Here is a 17,839-nt window from a genome sequence, read left to right as displayed (position 1 = left end):
CGAGTTGAGGAGAAAGCTCTTCACAGAAAGAGTGATTGGCCATTGGAATGGGCTGCCCAGGGAGGTGGTGGAGTCACCATCACTGGAGGTTCAAGAGGGGATTGGATGTGACACTTGGTGTCATGGTCTAGTAATCATGAGGTCTTGGGTGACAGGTTGGACTTGATGATCCTTGAGGTCTTTTCCAACCTTGTTGATTCTATGATTCTATGATTCTATTGGGAGGGCCTTGTGGGGCAGAAAGCCCCAGCTGCTGTATCCTGTGGAGCTGATCAGTGCTGCTGCTGAGAACTCAGTGGCAGGGAGAAGGCAGCTGCTGAGATGGAGCTGCCGAGCTGGAGCTGCCGCAGCCTGTTTTCTGTGCCCTGCTGCAATCTCCCTTTCACAGCTGGTCAGGACATGCAGAAAGCTGGCTGCCTGTACCTGCCCCAGTGCCTTACTCCCAGGTGCTAGAGAGGACCTAGACTCCTTCCCCAATGTTGTGAGCAGCCTTGAAGTCTATCCCTGCTGTCAAGCTGAACCACATGAACACTAAGTCTTTTAGGAGCATGGCTGGTCATGGTCTTTAAGCACATGAGCAATAACTTAATATGTAATAAACCATGAAAAACTATTTGCAGCTACAATGGGAGCTAACCTCCAAAACAACACCCATCCTCCCCACCACTGCTCCCCACAACACTGTGCAATGAAGAAATAGGTTACCAAATGAGCAAGGAGATGTTTGCTAACAACAAATGATGTTATATTCATCTACTCTTCTTTAGTGCTGGAAATATGAAGCATATCTGCTTTCAATAAGGCAAGTGCCCTTAACATCACAGCACTGCACAGGTGGGCAAGTGTCTATTCAGAAGTTTCTGACCTTCCCATTAACTGGGAATTCAGTTTCCTAAAGGTAACTGTGAGACATCTTTTTGAGACCCATCCAAGTATTTCCCTCGGTCTCAGAGGGCTACTTTAAAAGCTGCTGAAAAACCTCAGCATGGTGTGGGAATGCCCAGATTGACAAGTGTGCTGTCCCATGTAGAGCACCCCAAGAACACAGGGGACCTCCAATTGGGTTCCAATTCTGGACCATTCTCATAACTGGCTATCAAAATGTTGTGGATAGCATGGCACCTTTGGTTTGCAGTACTGGACAATGATTCAGACAACACAGAAGCTGCTACAAGTGAGAGAGCTGTAAGTGAAAGAACTGGTTGTTCATGAGATTAGCCCTGATTTGAAGCTGCAAGACTAGGACCTGACTCCCCACATACACCAGTGGTGTATTTTTTGTCTCTTGGAGACACAAAGGTGCCTGCATCAGCACACAGGCAGCACTACTGCTCTAAAAAAAAAGCTTAAGGGAATTTTAGTTTTGAAAACCAGTGTCTGATCACTCCACAGCAAAGACTATTCTGAAGAAGCAAGAGGGATAGAGGAAGAGCCCAATTTATATTAAAAAATATTGATGAAATCCAGTGTTATGACCTGTTATGACTGATTTAAGACTTCTATTTTCTTTTACATTTTTCAATTATTTCCCCCTAACACACACACTATTCATCAGCTTAGAAAAATCTCACCGGCCAGCATGCAGATTTTCAGTCTCAATTGCTACAGTATACGAGTTCTAGATCTGAGAGGCCAAAAAACATCTATTTGACTAAAGAGCTATAAGGCAGTCATAAAAATTATGGATCACAGAAATAAGCAATTAGTGTTATCTTCAATTGCTTTATTGGCAGTATTCACTCGTTAGAATAGAGGCAGCAGTAAAACAGATTGCAACATACTGTATAACAGCATATGGGATTTTACATTATAATGCTATTCTCTGCCAAGAAGTCATATTTTCATTTGAATGCATGGAACAGATTATCACAGGGTTTCCAGCATTAGAAGTGGATGACCCTTTCTCTCTGCCTTTCCTCATCCCTTCCCCCCAGCCTCTTGGCTATTAGGCAGCTTTTTAGGTTATGACTACATCAAAATAAGCATAGCAACAGAGCAGTAATAAGGAAGCTCTGACTATTGAATATTGACTTGTGCTCTGAGACCCCTGGCTCACACAGACCGGGCATGTCACACAGCTATGAAGATAATAAACTCCGCCGCAAAGGCAGTGGGTAGATGAGGAGTTGAGGGTTTGCCAGTCTTTTCACCCAGCTGGCTTCAGTTCTAGAGGAAGCTGCTTGCCCGCCCATCTAATCACAGCTGAAGTGCCACAAAGGCAGCCACTAGCAAGAGGGCTGGATATAAAACAATAGGAATAATAAGAGGGGGAAAAACAGATTCTTTATACTGTATTTAACATTAGGGATATTTTCTGCAATTGTTTGTCTGTGTCTGTAGCTTGTCTCTACAGAGCATTTTGGCACAGAGAATTGATTCCCCTGTCGACTGACAGACAAGGCCTGTGGTTCACCTGCACATCAGCAACCAATGTGCAAGTATTAATATCTGGCTTCTTATGGAAATGAAAGTGAACATGCTAAATCATACCAAACCCCTTCTGTTCAAATGAAAACATACTCTCAGCGTGATACAAAAAATAAAGGATGATGAGAGCATCAAACCCCCCAAAAGAGAACTTGCATAGGAGTTGAACTCAAAGCTGGTTTAATAAATACCTGTCTCCAAATGTACATCCTTTGAAATGTCTATATATTGTCGAGGGGAGGGAAGAAGGGGAAGAGAGGGGTTAAATGCTTAAAAAAAATGCTCCGAGGGGAAAAAGCACTTCCACTCTAGGAACACAGGAACTGGAAAAGCTAGAGGCGTAGGTAGTAATTTACCAGAACAAAGAAATTGGATAGAATTAGGTTTCATGTGTTACTATTTATTCAGCTCTAATGAAAGCCAAATAATTTGATCAAGCCGCAATTCCCATCTGTACCTCTGAATTTCTGCACATATTCAAACCAGTTTCTATGGAGTGCATTTCAGATTTTAGAATTTCAGTTCAGTTTTAGATTTCATAAGTTTAGCTTCATTACCAGAACAACACTATGCTGAATGAAATGATGAAAAACAAATTAATACCTTGAACTACATATCACACTTCAACATGCACACAATTCTTTCTGAGCACAGCTTTCTTAAGGGGCAAGAACACAACTATAATATCTCCTATTATTCTTAAGATGATAAGAAAAAAAGTCCTTTTTCAGCAGTGATTGAAGAGATTAAAAGCAGTCTGTTGACATCTCCATTTCTGCACTAGAGACTAGTCAGAATCTCCATGTTGTTTGCCATTAGGAAATGTTTACTTCAGAAAGAGCTACAGAATATAGCCATACAGAAATGTGGGGGTTAACGGTTCTGAAGTTTTCTAGATCATTTACTGAGCAGATGAGTGTGAACCATGCATGTGAGAGGCACAAAATTCAGGGAATATGAGAGGGATTTCTAAGCTGTTGAATGAGGAGACTCATCTCTGTGCTCTGGTTCAGCATGCCTACCTTTCGGTCATTTTCTATAAAGCTTATCAAATACTCTAAAAGAGCAATTTTTATAATTGTTTTTAGGGAGGGGTGTGGCAGGAACTTTTCAAAAATGCTCTCAGGAGGAAGAAAATGATAGGATTGATGCTTCCTCCTTGCTCAAAAATGTTCAGGTAAGGCATTAAGCTTTTTCTGAAAACTAAGAGCCAAAGAGCAGAACGGTGGGGCTGGCTTTACACCTTTTGCACAGAATGTCACAAGCAGAACCACAACCTGGTAAGAAACATCTAGTGAGCAGGTGTACATTGCTATGACCCTTGCTATCAGTAACAGTTTGTTGATGTGTCACAGAACTTGATTAGTTAAATCTCCTTTCCAGCACCATCCCTGGCATTAAAATCCAGGGGAAACTGTTGCTATCCTCAGTGGCAGCAGCTCCCAGCACTTGTCAAAAAAAGCAGGCCACTCCATTCAGGTGCTAAGAAGCACTTCCACAAATCTGGCCCCATCAGAGGATAAATTTTATTAACACTGAGATTTGCTAGTTTTCCTCCCTTCTTTGAAAAGCTAAGGGCTTTTTGCAAGAAGCCGTCCAATATCAGTGCTCACTGACCCCAGCAGGATCTGATGGCATTAAGCATTACACAGGAGTTGTTTGAGAAACTGAGAAAAAGGGAAAGCAAATAAACTGGTGGCTGCTCATCACTATGCAAAATCAGTGAAGGTAGCATGAGCAGCTAGCCCAGGATACCTGGGAATACAGATCACATTCACACACCAAATCCACAGAAAGCAGTTGCTTTTTGTACAATGAAATTCTATATAATAGCAACCTTTCCCCCATCCCAACCCACCCTACTCCCCACCCCCCCTTCCACCCCGCTCCCTTTCTCTGTATTTAGCAGCTGTTGCAGCTCAGCTCTTGAAAAAGAGAGTGCACATCACAAAGCAGTGTTGGAATCAAGCTGAGCTTTCTTGTCTGTGTTAGGTTCCAGGCTCAAGGGACTACATGTTTTGAAAATGTCACTGTGCTATTTTTTTCACTGAAGGTGGGTTTACCTAGTCAGGTGACAAAAGCTACAAAAGGTTGCAGAAGAAAAACTCAAAGATTCTTCTCTCCTAGTTTTTGTGTCCAAACCATTAGCACTATTTAATTAAGCATTCTTTGAGATGATGCAAAAATTACTCCAGTTTTCTAGAAGAATAACATGTTGCAACATGACTGTCAGGTCCTTGACATCTTCTTATGCAAATGAAAGAAGAAGAGCAGCTCCCACAAAATAGCAAGTGGTCACTGTGTTCTGAAAGGGAGCACACAGAATCCATGTTGCTGCCTAATCTCAGAGCCAATAATCTGATAGAAAACATCGCACCCACCCGACCAAATGTTTGGCAGGATATAATGGTTACAACGCAAGGACAAGTTCAGGCAGAAACAGATTAATGTATTTTGTACAGTATCCAGTAGCTGAAATGCTATTTTAGAACTGCACAGTAGCTTGCTCCAGGGACGAGGACTGATCTCACATTAACATGCACATGTATTCAGATTAAGGGCATTACATTGAGAAAGGCTCGTTTCCACCACCACCAACTCCCCCCCCCCCCGCCACTTTGCCTCCCATCTGCTCCTTTCCACAAAGTCTGAGGATCTCAGCTAACCAGAGGCTGCATCACTAAGGGTAGGGAAGGGAGGGGGGGTGTCTTCTTTCAGAGGGAGGGGGAAAGGAGAGAGAAAGTTGTTTTGTTTTGGCTCGGTTCTGTAATGAATTTGTGGGTTGCAGAAATTGATCTGTCATAGTGCAACAGATTGTAGCTTGATCTGCCAACAAATTGCAAGCAACAGTAGGTAATGACTAATTGCAAGTGTCAGGGTTTTTTTTGTGAGGTTTTTGTTTGGGTTTTTGGTTTGTGGGTTTGGGGTTTGTTTGTTTGTTTGTTTGTTTTGGTGGGGTTTTTTCCTGCTGTTGGGATTTTTTTTTTAAGGAAAGGTAATATTATCTGAAGGAATATAGGGACCACAGAAAGACTGGCACAGTTTGCACAAGGACATTTACCTGGCTCTTAATCAAGAGGAATTTCCAATTAAATCTGCTGGGAACTGCAGGCCACAGACCAAAAGACATTTAGGTTCTTCTTCAAGTACAGCTAGGGTCTAAGCCCCAATTTAGGGTAACAAAAAAAACAGTAGGCATCTTCTGACACCAGTTCCCTCTGAAGACTGTTGTCAGTTGTGCTGTCTCCCTTGCTTTAGTGTAACAGATAAGGAAGAAGAAAAAGTAGGATTTTATCTTATTTCTGATATTTTTGTTTTGTTAAGTCAGAAACTCAGAATTTTTCCCAACAAACACTGGGGAAGGCCAGTAACATCTGTATTGGACCAAAGAAGATAAAAAAAATAAATTGAAATAGGTAGGCAAGTAACACCAGGGGAAAATCATCAAAAACAAGGCTTTTCCAGCACACAGGGGAAACAAACAAACAAACAAAACCAACAAATCATAAAACATAGCTGAAAAAAAAAATGATGTGAAAAAAAGCACTGCATTTTATTCATTGTCATCTTTTCCTGTATCACTAGAAGTTTAGATTCCTCTGCAGCATCTTGGTCTTGTAGCCTGTGGCAGGGTCACTGAAGACCCTTGGAGTTACAGTCTGTACAGACAGGAGGCAACAGAAGCAGAGTCATCCTCAGAAAGGGCACACAGATAAGCAGTACAGTGTCACCTAAATGCCACACTTGTGTTCTTGAAAGGCAGAACATTTCAGAGGGGAAAACACATCCACGCCTTGATAGCTATAAACTTGCTTAAACTGCTTACATTTATTGTAAAACTGTCTGAGCTTTTCAACTTCTGTGCTGCAGACAACTTAAAAATCCAGATTTTCAACACAAACCTCCAGCTTCACATTGTCACCTATATCTTTTACATTTAAACAATGCATGACAGCAGAGCCATTTGACAACAGTAATATAGTGCAGCTAACACATACATAGCATAGTGTTGACAGGGGTATTGTGATGAGTGAACATTGGTCTAGACAAGAGCCATACACCAGTACTGTGAGCAATGGAGCATCCTTTGCAAGTCATAGGCAAGAAGTAGACAGGCTTTCAGGAAAAGGAACAATTTCACTTTGGTGTGGACTGTGTAGGTCATGTAGGGTGAAATAGATACAGCACAAACCTGCTGTATAATCGCAGGGTAGGTCTAGCAAGCGTAGTTTGTGTTGCCTAAATGCTGCCAGCCCTCAGCATCATGAATTTCATTCATTATGAATATTAATAAATACAATTGTAAAATTCAGTATTTGCAGGTATCTGTGCTAATGTGATTTGACCTCTCATTGTTCAGGAAAAGCAAACATGACAAGGTCACTGCAAATTCCAGTTGCAGTTCTTTTTAGGTTGTATTTTTTCTGTTCTTTGTTCAGAGTTCTTCAGTTCAAGTTCACTTAGTAGGAAAGTGTTTATACTACTTTTAAGCAGAAGCTAAGTTTGTGTTCTTTAATATCCTTAAAGGCAGTTGTATTTTACAAACCTTTCCTCTTGGCATGGGGGAAGTCAGAAAAATGACAAGTAGCTGTTAGTTACCCAAATAACAAGTAATTTAAGAGCAAAGCAAGTACTGAATTCAACTAGAAGTTTGTATTTAGAGCAAGGTAGCCTGGTAAATGTTTGCATTATTTACAAACACAAAGGGTTGAACAAGAACTGCAGTGACTAACCATCAAGCTAAGGTGCAACAGAGTGTCTATCCAGAGTGCTCTGGATATCCTAACTAACATTTTACTGTTACTTGCCCATATTATTTTTATTTATTCAGTGTTGTAATAGTTCCTAACTTACCTTATGAACAATTGCCAGACATACAGGGAAAGATACTTAATCAAGTGAGGATCATTTAATGACCGTGCTTGCCTTATAATGATCAGGCTGTTAAAAGCTCATGTACCACATTGATTCGTATTCTGCAGTCACCGGGAGACTGTAGGCAGCTACAAAAGGGCAAATATTAGAAGCAGTTCTGGCTGTACTGCCTCAACCCAGTTACCAAACTCTGACAAGACCAAAGACAGAAAACAAAGAGCACAAATGGGAAGTAAAACCCAGACCCCAAAGAGAAGTGTCATTTCTTTGCACAGAGGATTCTTAGATGATAAATGACTAGTGGCCAGTAATGGCAAATTATCATTACATAATTCTTGTAATACGGCATCCTGGCTGTGCTAGCAAGGAAAGGCATGCTCCTCTTTCCCCGTTTTGTACCCAAATTGTTCAAAACAGTGCCACACAGGTACCCTAGTTGGCAAATATCTTATGCATGGATCTGTGTATTTAAATCCTAGATGGAATGAGTATAAGATACAATTCAAGTATTAATGAATCGTTTGAGTTTCATTTCATCCTGCAGCTCTGAGTTCCACAAGTTAAATGCATACACTGTGTGCTGTACTTCTTCATTCACTCTAATGAATCACTCTTTGGCCTGTTGTTGTTCTATTCTTTTTCTTTTGTTACAGACAAATGTAATGAGAAGCAGCAGACTGGCCTGATCTATGCCCTTCATTATTTTATATGCTTCTGTCACATTTCCTCCTGCTCTTCTTCTTTCCAAACTAAATAATAATCCTGCCCTTTTTAATGTAGCCTTATATGAAAGGCTCTCAGATGGCTTTACTCATTTTCTTTGCCCTTCTCTGGACCATTTCTATTTCTGTTATGTCTTTGAGATAAGGTGACCAAAAGTGAACATGCTTTTCAAGGTAAGGACATGCCATTGATTTATATGGTGACATTAAAATATTTTCTTCCTTATGATTTATCCTCTTCGACCATCCCTCACACTGTATTCTGTTTCTTTATGACTGAAAACTAGCACTGCCCTACAGAGCAGCCATCTTAACTGAGTGGACTTCCTTCACTCCACATTAACACTAATGCAAAATGTAAAAGTATGCCCAAGAACCTGAATTTCATTGCCTACTATTTCATTGTAGTTGTCTAGTACACAGTCTGACTAGCCCTGCAATTTCTCAAAATGTTACAAAACATTTATTAGCTGAAATTATTTAGCATGGTCAGGAGAGCAAGTCCGTCCATCCCCCTGCCCCTGCAGTGGGGGCTATAGAGAAGTAAAGGAAGGCAAAAGATCCAAGCAAGGCCAAATTATTTCTGTGCTTGGTTTCCACTTATTTAACAGGTGTTAAACTCAAACCAAGATCTACACTGAAGTTGTTATGATTCCTCGTGAGGTCTTTACGCAGCACCTTGCGAAAAACCTTGAAGGACTAAATATACAGGCTTCACTAACACTCTTTTCTGTCCTACTTTGCTAGCCCTTTAAAGTAAATCTCACATACCGTTACAATAAATCAGAGTTCCCTGTGATCCTGGAAATACCACCATACTCTACCTTGCCAAAACTGTGCTTATTGACGCCTGCAATAGACATATGTGTGTCCCAGTTGCTTTCTGACTGCAGTTAGGCTAAATATTTAAGCCTAATGCTTAGCTTCAAGTCACTGTAACACAAAAATGTATTTAAGAATTCCTCCTAAGCTTAAGGCTATGATTTAGGGAAACTCTTAAGTGTGTACATTTACTCAATTAAGCATGTGTGGTCAGTGTGACCATATGCTTAACCAACTTACAGGGCCAAGTGAAGAATGTCTCCAGTGAAGACAAGGGATTTGCAGTGGGATACTAAAAAGGAACTCTAAAATTCTCTTTTCAATGACAACTTTTCAAATAGATCCTTAAGGAGTAGCATCTCGATCAGCAATTCTTCATGTTCAGATCATGCAAAATATCAAGACATCAGTGTCTTGCCTTTTGTGCTCCTTGCTCCTTGTTGTTCCTCACAAGTAGCAACCAAAGGAGGGAAATACGATAGAGGTTAACTTTTCTGCCTTTTTTTTCTGGTTTTTTTTTTTTTCTTTTAAAAATCTGTTGATAAATGCAGCACTGAAAGACACTGAATCAGAGCCCAGAAACTGTGAAATTGAAGGGTATGTGAAGCATGCACAGAAAGAACATATGCTTCCCCAAAGCCCTCAAATCTGCTTCAGTCCTAATCTTGGAAGGACCATCTCTATGGATGAGAGTGAAAGAAACCTCAATCCCTCTGTCATAGAGGTTTTAGTGGCACAGGGCTTTTACTGCTACAAGAATTGGAAACTGAACCAAAAACACCAACACATTTCACAAAGGCCAATGGAAAGCACTTAGTGTTCTGCTCACTGAATAATAAACTATGGACAGGGAAATTTATTTCCATAAAAGAAAGACTAAACCAAACAGCCATCCAAAACCTTCTCAGATACAAACCAGGCATTTTTTAAGCTTAGAATGTGCTCATATACTTTCAGGAGAATTTTTCTATTTTGCGTATTCTTGAGCTGCCTGGCTCTGGATAAAGGAAGTGAAATGTCAAGATACCAACTGCTCTTGCATTATTTCCAATTTGTTTTATAGATTCAAGAGGCTCAGATATTTAAAGTGCAGTTAAGTTTGTCCAATGCATAAAAGCAGTAACTGACTTTAAAATAAAAACAACTATTAAAAGAAGCTGTAATTCTTGCCCTTACACTGCACCAGCACCAGGAGGACAGTCACATAGGAAACTGAATTAATATAGAATGGAGTGGAAAATTTAGGGTCTTTTTTACCTCTGAAACTAATGTTAACCAGTACACTGAAAATGTAAGTGATATTTCCTTGACCTATCAAGAAGAATGAAAAGGAAGAAACATGGATTCTTAATTGTAGGATGGAAAAAAGAATGGGGTGTGTGTGTGTGTGTGTGTGTTTGAACCACAAACCAACCAACCAACCAGTTCTCCACAAAGGATCATTTAATGAAACAGGTAACCACTTCAGGCTATCCTGGAGTACAGAGATCCTGACTAGCAGTGGCTGTTTCAATCCAGGTGTCTTTATTAAGCAAAGATTGACATATGTGCCCAACATTGAGGAGGTTTGTGTTTGGTAACAAATGTCTGCCAAGGCTATGATGACAACAAAACAGGAGACATATGTAGCTTTCAGTAAATACTATTTGAACATAGGTCTTCAGAGATGAATGGCTAGCAAGCTGACTTGCTTGCCAGCTTCACCTCACTCACTTTACAATTCCCTAGACAAAAATACATTATGCAGCACAAGGTCTATAGTAAAAAGACTTATATATACTAAAACTTCCATGCTCTCTGTGGTCCCTGTCTTATTCACAGACACCAAACTACTCTGTCAAGCACTATGGACTGAACTGGTTCTGCTTATTTTTATTCAGACAAAATCACAGTATCATCTTTTTAAATGGGAGCACCTCTCCTGTGATGACAGATTGAGAGAATTGGGATTGTTCAATTTGGAGAAGAGAAGGCTCTGAGGAGACCTTATTGTGGTCTTCCAATATCTGAAGGGGGCCTACAAGAAAGCTGGTGAGGGACTTTTTAGGGTGTCAGGTAGTGATAGGACTAGGGGGAATGGATCCAAGATAGAAGAGGGGAGATTTGGATTAGAGATTAGGAAGAAGTTCTTCACCATAAGGGTGGTGAGACACTAGAGCAGGTTGCCCAGGGAGGTGGTAGAAGATGTTTTTAAGGCCAGGCTGAATGTGGTTCTGGGCAACCTGATCTAGCGGAGGGTGTTCCTGCCCATGGCAGGGAGGTTGGAACTAGATGATCCTTGGTGTCCCTTCCAACCCTGACAATTCTGTGATTCTGTGAAATACCCAGCACAAAATTATTACTACAGAGTTATCAGGGTGTACAGTAATTACATGCAAAAGATTAGGGTCTTACTTTCCATTTTGGAGGCCAAGGCCACAAGTCAAATGTCATATAACCATGTAATACAGACACGTTAAACATTGGGCACTTAAACATCAAGAAGACAACATCCCTTACACAGCATTAGCTTATACTACAGAGGAGAGAGAAAAACACAGTTGTCCTGCCACAAATCCTAGCAGAGTGTGCAACTAGTACAAGGCCCAGAGAATCTAAGCAACAAAAGACTGAGTCTATACTATCTACACTGATGGTGTACTTGTCTGTGTGCTGCTGCCAAGTAGTAAACCACATATAGATCCCAGCAGGGAAATACACACCTCTAACAGGTGTCATAGCCTAAATAACTGAGGGAGATGGCCTCCATATCCTGGGGAAGTGAACACTGACTTCACAGCTGAGAGACACACAAGGATCTTCATGCTGTATTTCATGTTTGGTATATGCTTAACTGCCTGTTGATTAGGAGGATGCCTGTAAGGTGGCTCAGAAATGATTTTTTAAATTGCTTCAAAATTAGTATTAAAAAACCCCACCAAAGCAGCAGCAAGGATCACAGCCTAAAACAATTAGCCATATTGTTTCTTTTTGTAGCCGGTGATGGCTTCTCATCCAAAGAACAACCCATTCCCATCACTCTTCTTCAAACGTTATCTTGCAATGAGTCCAGCCCTCAAGCTCATCAGAGCCTCTGTGTGTTGATAGCCTGCAGGTAAAGACTTGACTTCCTGCTCATTTATTAATAAAATATTATATTTTACTGCTCACATATACTCTCTAGAGCATGGTCATATGACCAGTATAATGACAATCTGTCTCTCTGCTAACATTTCTCTACTTTGGTTATTTGTTTGATAAAGTGAGGAGCTTCCCTTTTGTTGCCCTTCATCAGAGCTTAATGTCTTTACTTTGGGATCAATATACTTTATGAATAATTTTATTTCCTTCTATTTTTATGGTCTTTTCTCCTCATTATCATACTGAGTTTATTAGCTGGTGCTGTCAGTATCTTTACCCTGTCATATGTTCCTGAGGTACAGTAAATATCACTTGTGTTGTAATTAATATGCACACCCTCTGCAGTAATTAAAGCACAGACCCCTTCAACCAGCTGAGCTTCCTACACTAATTCCACCTTATCTTCATAATGAACTTATTGTAATCTGAAACTACCACTGAATATTGTTCAGTAAAGATAGAAGAATGAAATCTAACGAGATGCATTAATATTTGCGAACATGTTAATATGAAAAAAATTAATTAGCCTTAAATCTAATTAAATTTCCCATACAATCAAAATCCTCCCATTTATCCCACAAAAATACTAATGGTGCAAAACTAGTGCCCCTTTGGAGACTGGAGACCAGATACCTCTCTCTCTACCCATGAAGTTCTCACAGTTCACTATCTAGGGTGTTCAGTGCCCATGGATAACTACAGAAAGGACTTAGATGTGGAAGCAAGATGTGAAGATGGAGAGACAATTCAAGCCCTGAAAAGGGACTCAGCAATGAAACAGTTTAGCAAACATGTCATATAAGGGAGAGGAAATGAAAGGAATATTACAGAATGATTAGTGGAAGACTGGGTACAAGAAATTCAGTTCTTATTTTCTGAAAACACTTCCATATGGAAGACTAGCGCCTAAGGTGCAGACTCATACAATAGGAGGAAAACTGGCAAGCTACATAGACTGAAAATTGGCTGAAGGGCAAGAAACAAACAGTGGAAGTAAATGGGATTATTTCAAGGTGGAAAGAGGTTACCAGTGGGGTACAGCCCAGCTTTCTAATTATTCACAGTAATGACTTGGATGATAATATGGAAAGGATCATTTCCAATATTCTAGTAACTGGGAAGCACAGTGGTAATAAATACCAATGTAATCCAATAGCCATTTCATTAATAGTTAATTTGAGAAGCAAAGAAGTTGCATAGGAAAACACTTGCATGTATCATGAGCCAGGACTGAGACATACAACAGTAAAAAAATGGAATGACCTTCCCTTGTAAATGGTCATTCTAGAAAAGGCTTAAGCAACAGCCGTTGAGCAGCTCCTTGTGCTTTATTGATTGATGTCAATCTGTCCAGTTCCAGAGCGTTAACTTCACTTTACAATGTGCCCTTTTCTGTCATTCCTTTCCTATAACCCCCTAAACATGCCTCATTTCCTACACCAAAAAATTACGTGGTAGATATTGATTTGTGACTCCCTGGCTGACATCTGAATAGTGAGAAAATGAATTGAGTTAAAGACAAGTGGATAAATAAGTAAAGGAAGCAAAAATCCTTATTCCTAAATTTCTGCCAAACTGGACTGACACAATCTAGAGACCAGGGGAGCAGTATGAGCGTTTTCTTCCATCAAACACGAAGGTTGTTCCCAAATTTCCCAGAAGAGGAGGAAGAGCCATTCCATAAGCCCTTGTAAACAAACCCTTGGTCCTGAAAAAAGACCTTATAGTTTTGTGGGTTTTTTGACTCGTGGATGAATTCACATATGGATGATTTCACTCACCTTCCAGACCCTATAAGGTATACAGAGGGGTGGGGGGAACCAACACCAAACCAGCAAAACACCTACACCGCTTCACCTGTTCAAAATTCACCAGGTAGACCTCACAACACAAACACATCACTGCACCTCACAAAACCCACCTTGTTTCCCAAAAGACCATGAAAAAAAGCAATTTATTCCCAAGTGCAGGAATTTCATACAAGTCTCCCTGCCCTGGAACTTGAGGGGTACAGTCACTCAAACCCCACCTCAGTCTCCTTTCTGCTGTACTTCTGAGAGAAGCTGTAAAAACGGACTCTGCATGTCTACTGAAGTTGGTGGACAAAGAAGCAAGCAAATCTGAGCATTTTTAATTTTCTCTAACACTGTATTTGGGAACTGGTGACCTAGCTTTAACCTTCCACTAATATGAAATATTTCAGTTATTACCACACAAAGCCTTAAGAATTTTAAACTGGGTGGTTCAAAGGAGCGCCAAGATTTTAAGCTACAGTGTATCACATCATACCTGGGAAGCAACAAGAGAAGAGAAGGGTACAGAGCGGCAAGAAAAAAGAATGTGCAAAACTAGGAGTGGTAAGAGAGCAGAAATAAAGCTATAAGGGCAGAAAATATGATAGTTGCTTTCTCTTATATCCCTTTCATGAACCCTGCAGTCCTTATCTTACTTCTACTTTTCACATTTTTACATGCTTTCCTTTCTTTTCTCTGTTTGCCTCTTTATTTCTAGGCAATTTAGAAGAGTAGACTCTTATCCTCAAACTTTGTACCTGAGGACACCTTCTAGGAGTCCATGTCTTGTAGACTTGAATGGAGGCAGGTTTGAGCTTCTCACTCTGCAACTGAAGTACTTGTACCTCCCTGCTCTCACTACTGCAGATGCACGGTATAGATGGGCCACTATTCTATCACAGTAAGACATTTCTTAGGAACTTAGTAGTAATTGCATAGCCCTGTCCCTTCAGCAAGCCCTGGTAATCATGCTGTTACCACATGTAAGGATTCCTAGCACCAAAGGATGTGAATGTCAGGGGGCAGCAAGAATAAGTTGCTCCTCAGAAGAGATTATATAGAAGCTGAGTGCAATAGCAAAGCAGGAAGGGTAGTGTCCTCATCATGACAAGGTACAGACTTACAGCACCCAGAAAAGCTCCTGTGCAGTAGTCACCATCATCCAAGAGCTCATTGATTGTCAAACAGCTTATGGCAAAAAAGGAAGGTGAATCCAAAGGTCAAGGCAGCAGATCAGGGGTCCAGATTGGGATCAGGGAGGTACACAGCCAAGAACAAGTTCACTTGCAGTGTAGCCCAGGCAGAAATTCAGGTGAACATCTGAGTTTAAAAGCAGCTCCTGAGCAAAGAATAGGTAGCCACCAATACCACTTTTCACAGCAGTCTTGTCCAAGGTTGCACAGCTGTGCCACAGTAGAGCCATTGCTGAGCACAGGCAGCTAAATTTTGACAAGGTTCCTGACACTAGAAGGAAAACTGTTAGCTTAATTGCTACAAAACTCACTTTAATGTCACCCTTATATAGTCTAATACAATTTTTTGTCTTTCATGCAAATACCTCCTCTAATCCAGAGCCACGGACCAGTTCTGGCAGTAGAAAACAGCAAAATGCCCAGCTGTGTGGTCCTTCTGCCCTCCATTTCTTGCCATTTCTCTCTTTGCAATTCATAAAGTGATTTTTTTTCTTTTTCCTGAGTTATCTTTCAAATTGTGATTGCCTTTTCTGATGAAAGAATACTCTACTTACACATACATTTTATTATGTGTGTAATCCTTACTAGCCTTCAATAAATTCTTTCTGCAAGCAAAACTTACAGATCATCTCCCAAAACAAAGTGCACAAAAAAGAAAATGATGAGAAAATATTTCTCTGAAACTTATGATATCTTAAATAGTGAGGGGAGGAGAGAGCAAGAACATCCTCTTTTGTCCCATGTTGCTTTTAGTTCAAGAGAGCTATCTAGGCCAGAGCTACTTCCCTGGACTGGCTGAGAGGCTGGGCACACATTAACTAACGAGTATCTTCTGCCAAAGAAGACATCCTGCTGGGGAGAACTATCAGCATGAGCCACCTGAGAGCTGCTCCAGACATCTCCTTTTCTCTGGAATCTGGGTTGTACAGTGTGGGTCTTGCAGCTTTCAACCACACAGATCAGTCAGCTTGCAGAGCAGCATCGGTTGACCGCTCCCAGAACAAAGTCACCTGTTCAGTTGTAAGATTCAATAAAACCCCTGCAGACCTGTTAGGGGACCTAGATTTTAAAGGATCTCTGTTTTCTTTGCAAATACAGCTTTTTCCCCATGATCAGCTGCAGACACAATTACCTACTTTGGCACAGCTCAGCCACACAGACTCCAGAACTGAATGTCTTAACCTTATAGGTTAGTAAAGCTGAGTCCAAAACCTTAGCTCAGGCTTGCCTCATCTTCCTCTCGCCAGCATTACAAACTACTTTAGTATCTCCCTCTACTCTACTCTGCTCTGCTTGTAGCCTGGCACCTGGCCTATCTCACCCATACCAGACCCGTTCTAGTTGAAGTTTGCATCAGACAGAGCTCAAGTTATTAAATCTGGAGACTGACATCATTCAGAGATGTAAATACACCATCCATGGCACTCCCAATTGCAGCAACATGGCCCACTGCCAACCCACCTGGCTATTACCAGGGACAGCAAAAGACTAGCGGTGCTTAGCAGTACATGCTGTGCCCCATCTCTCACTTGCATTTTAGCTGCAGTTAGGATGGGACCTGGGACACTACTTCATCAAGGCCTGGCTGAAAGACAGGACAGATTTTACTAACAGCCATAACAAATTCTGCTGGGGTCCAGAGATGGACCAAGTAACGGTAGGTCTTTTTATAAGACTGTCTGGTTTAGCTATGAGCAGGTGAAAAGTCCATCAATCCTAGGGTTATTCTGGATCTGACAAATTGGTCTTCTCTGACACTGAGATTTTTCATTGTTTTGCACCTCATTTAGTCATCAGTAACAGTAGAAAAGGTGTGAAAAAGATTGTCAGTTCTCCTCCACCTGTTACACCCCCTTTGCCCAAGCGCAAGTGACTACATAAGGTAGGACAGGCACAGGGAAACAAATTGTCAAAGTCCATACTGCAGTCTTTCATAAAATGGAAACTGGTCCTTAGTATTCTTTGTGTGGTCTTGCTTTATTTTCAGGGGAAATCTGGCAGGGATCTCCTTTGCACTAAGGACAAGGAAGATGACGTTACACCTCCTTTGGCCAAACACTGCATTCTGTTACTGAGCAAGTCCCTCCTGAAACCAGTGGGAGTTTTGTTTCTTTAGAGGCCTACAGAACTTGCTCCTAGACAGATATTTAAAAGAAAATCCACTGACAAAGTGAACCCACTGAGAAATGGAAATAAATGGAGGCAGATGAAATCAAACTGAACTAAGAAAAAGATGTTTATTGTCATCTCCCCACCTCACATCTCAGATTACACAAAGGACAGTTATGCCAGGAGAGTCAGGAAAATACCATACTGTAAGCAGAGTAAAAGAATATGTTGACCTGCATATAACCAAGTGTTCCATGATCAAACTAAATGGAAGGAAGTGTCCCTACTTGCTTCTGTCTGTGAGTTTATCTAACTGCTAGCTATTTAATATGCTGAGAGATTCACACACACACACCCCCATTTACCTAGTCAATGGAAAGTAGTTTTAGATAATTGGGGTGGTAGTTATTATTTACATTTGTATTTTACAAAATCTCTAAGGACCTGTTTACGCCGTTACAAGTTACGAGGCTATTGCCACAGCTTAATTTTGAGAGGGGTCACAGCCCAGAACACCGCGCGCTGTAAAGGCGTTCTGACTACAATCTTTCCTCTTGCCACTAGTCTATGCTGTTGTATAAAATTCAGAACGAGCCTGGGTAAGCTCAGTGCAAATGTCGGGATGATCACTTTTGTCTCAGAATCTTCCGAATTCAATTGCAGAAAGGTATGCTCTATTGTTCTCTACTGTAAAGTATATTTAGCTTGATTAATTAACCCATATTTCAAATAAGTCATGCAGGTGTTCACCTAACTCTCTCTACGCCTTTGCGATTAA

General features: G+C 40.8%; 1 long non-coding RNA gene across 1 annotated transcript; it reads left to right on the top strand.

The window, feature by feature from the left end:
* Positions 1-5,039: 5,039 nt before the first annotated feature.
* LOC137448650 (uncharacterized) lies at positions 5,040-17,210 on the top strand. Its single transcript, XR_010989174.1, has 3 exons — positions 5,040-5,113; positions 11,823-11,940; positions 16,940-17,210. It is a non-coding gene; the product is annotated as an uncharacterized lncRNA (long non-coding RNA).
* The last annotated feature ends 629 nt before the right edge of the window (positions 17,211-17,839 follow it).

The sequence above is a fragment of the Melanerpes formicivorus genome, unplaced genomic scaffold (genome assembly GCF_026170545.1).
Source record: "Melanerpes formicivorus ecotype bairdi unplaced genomic scaffold, bMelFor1.0.p_v2 SCAF_25, whole genome shotgun sequence".
Lineage (NCBI taxonomy): Eukaryota > Metazoa > Chordata > Aves > Piciformes > Picidae > Melanerpes > Melanerpes formicivorus.
This window is presented reverse-complemented; position numbering and strand designations above follow the sequence as displayed.